The sequence below is a fragment of the Meleagris gallopavo genome, chromosome 13 (genome assembly GCF_000146605.3).
Source record: "Meleagris gallopavo isolate NT-WF06-2002-E0010 breed Aviagen turkey brand Nicholas breeding stock chromosome 13, Turkey_5.1, whole genome shotgun sequence".
In the NCBI taxonomy this organism is placed as follows: domain Eukaryota; kingdom Metazoa; phylum Chordata; class Aves; order Galliformes; family Phasianidae; genus Meleagris; species Meleagris gallopavo.
In genome coordinates, this window is record NC_015023.2 from 10,516,509 (window position 1) to 10,519,493 (window position 2,985).

The 2,985-nt window shown below is 44.3% G+C and overlaps 1 long non-coding RNA gene across 1 annotated transcript; it reads left to right on the forward strand.

The window, feature by feature from the left end:
* The first annotated feature begins 537 nt into the window (after positions 1-537).
* Positions 538-2,771, forward strand: LOC116217135. Its single transcript, XR_004161197.1, has 2 exons — positions 538-722; positions 1,535-2,771. It is a non-coding gene; the product is annotated as an uncharacterized LOC116217135 (long non-coding RNA).
* The last annotated feature ends 214 nt before the right edge of the window (positions 2,772-2,985 follow it).

A 2,985-nucleotide genomic window follows, 5' to 3' on the forward strand; every position in this document is an offset into this window, starting at 1 on the left:
AAAAAATTGCCTGAGGGAGAAGGAATGCAAAAGGCTAACCAAAACATTTCTAACGATGTAAAGTTTTTCTGAGAGTGCTTTTCATGGAAGGTGACTGTGTCAAAGGAGGAACTGCTGGTAAGCATTGTCAGGTGCCAGGAACGGTGGATTGTATCTTAAAGACCAGATTCTCTTGTCTGTAGATATGGAGGTGGCCTAGGGATACTTCAAACTTTGTCCACTTCTGGGAAGTGAAGACTGCAGAAAGCTGTAGCACAGATGCATTTATATATTAGAGTGAACTATAGCTTGCTGGCTTTCGCTGTGTTAGCACCGTTCCCTCAGAAAATTTGAGCCTGAATTACTTCTCCCAAGGCTGGAATGTCACATGGATGGTTTGCAAAATCTGTACTTCGTGGGCATGAGAGATTTCAGCAGTTAAGAGGGAGAAAGAATTAAGAGCTTGTGGTAGTTCTTAACATCTTCAAATTCAGCATAAGGCTTGCCTGAACTTGGTTCTCTGTACCGACTGCCTGTGTTCGTTCACTTGATGTGTGAATTCTCAATTTCTCTCTAAGGTTGCCCCCGCAGCCAGTGCGGGCCAAGCCGGTTCCAAAGAGCTCAGGAGCAGCACAGAGGAAAACACGTGAGCCTGAAATAGCAAGCAGGCTGATAAAGCAGATATTTAGCCACTATGCGAAAATGCCAGTGACCAGAGATGCCTATAAAATTGTTGAAAAATGGTAAGCAGCAGCAAACTGCTCCTCCTCCTCTTTTCCCACTTTTTTTTTTTTTCTCCTGTAACTGCAAATTCTTCCAGAGACCTGCTGACAAGTTGATGGCTCTCCCTCAGCCCCTTCACTACTCAGCTGGTGGGAAATCTGCAGGAGGTGTGATGAAAATGAGAACAGAAATGTGCTAGGTGCTTTTGGCTGCTGTGTGGCTATCAATGAATGATGTTGCCTCGCAGCAACTTCTGACATTTATCTCAGCTGGGACCAAGTGCACCGTGCAGTGCTTTAGCTAACAGCACACTGATATCACTGGCACTCTGAGCTGGATGGCTCTGGAGAATGGGCACTGTGTCAGGCTGAGCAAGCTGAAGCTGTTCCTGCTGCACACTCCAGGGTTTCTCAGCTATTGAATCTATAAATTAGCTTCCTGAGTAAAATCTGGGGATTGTTCCAACACTGTACCCTGTAAGAGCCTAATAAATCCATGTTAAAGATGAGACTATCATTTAACTCCTGTTCTTGCATGTGTGGGAGTTCTGGGAAGGATTCTGCTTGTCAAATGTGCAGCTGTTTCACAGCTATCTTGGCACATCCAAATTACTGGTGATGGTCCAGAAGGCCCAGGCTGAGATGCAGTGCTTCATTCCCAGGGCTGTTGTGTTTCTTCTCCCACATATTCTCTGGCAGGCTGTGACCTGCACAGAGAGCAGCTGCAGTACAACTTACCCTACAGAACTGGGCGAGTATTGGTGTTAGTATACCCCACAGTCTGATTTTTTTATTTCCTTCTTTAATTATTTCCTTCTTTAATTCTTCTACAGCTCTGAGAGATACTTCAAGCAGATTAGCAGTGACCTGGAAGCTTACAGCCAGCATGCAGGAAGGAAGACGGTGGAGATGGTTGATGTGGAACTCCTCATGAGAAGGTAAAGGAAAGGTGTTATTAACCACCTGTTTTGGTGGTCTGTGTTGCACTGATAGCCCCATAAGACTGTCATTGCCTAGGTATGCACACAAGCAGTGTTTTCACTGTGAGTGTCATAACTTGTGACTTGTTCTGTGTGATACAGCTTGGCTTTTTGTCCCAAAAACATTTATGGGCTTGAATTTCTATAGTCTAAGGCCAGTGTGGTAGAGGGCAGGAAGAAGTATTGAGGGTTGGGAATGAATGAGTCTGAGAAACAGGTAGCAAGAGGAGGGGAATGTGTGCAGGGCTGAAGCAGATAGGGCTGGGACATGAAAGGTGTGGGTAGAAAACACAGGTGAGTAACAGTAAGTGCAAGGCTAGGCTGTTTGCATCCCTGAGAGCACTTGCAACTGAAATAGGGACTGCAAACACTCACATTACTGTCCTCCAAACAAAATCCCACTCTAACTGTTCCTTGCCAAAGCAGGAAAAAGACTCTCTGGCCTGGCTTCTCCTGGTAACACTGTTCCTCCTCTTGCTGCTGCAAGACCCCACAGAGAGCCTGCATCCTGCATGGGATGTTCTCAGATCCTCTTTAGTACAACTCTTCTCGTTGGTCTCCCTCAACTCCCCCATCTTATGACTGGACTTACGTTGTCCTGCGACCAAAATACAGGGTCTTGTTCTTGGGTTGGAAACCCTCTGTAAAACTGAGGCCTGAAGCATTTCCCACTCCTCATCTGAAGTCATGGAAGTTGTTATTCTAGTTTGCCCTGGAAGAGTTTCTTTCAGATGCTATGTTAAAGTAAATGGTTTTGTGTGGGCTTGAGTACCAGGAGCTGGTGCTGCTGCTTAGAAAGAATTAATCTCTTGCTGTCTAGAGAATTCGTTTTCCCACCTGACAGCTGTGTTAAAATAATAAAACAGGTCAAGAAGCATGATGGCTTAGTTGACCAGGTTTGAGGATTCTGTATACTTGTTCTACCTTTTTTCCAATGTCTTTATGCCTTTCCACTGCCTCCTAAAGAGATCAGGAGTTGTTACCAGTTGAAGAATAAGAACAGTATTTCTAGTCTTCCTGCAGAGAAAGCATGCATAAAGGCTGCTGTTTCTCTCTGTGAGACTGGGAGATAATGATCTTTTTTTTTTTTTTCAGGCCAGTCAGCTAAATGGTGTTACTAGAAAACAGCACTGTCTACACAGCTCTAAAATGCCAACCACCTCTGAGTTGTGAATGGCAATAAAATAAAAAAAAAAAAAAAAAGTAACTGGAACAATAGGGATGTTTGCTTCCATTGCATCATTCTGTCATGTCCTTAAATGGTAAACTTATCCCATGTCACATGGCTGTAGAATTTAAAAAGG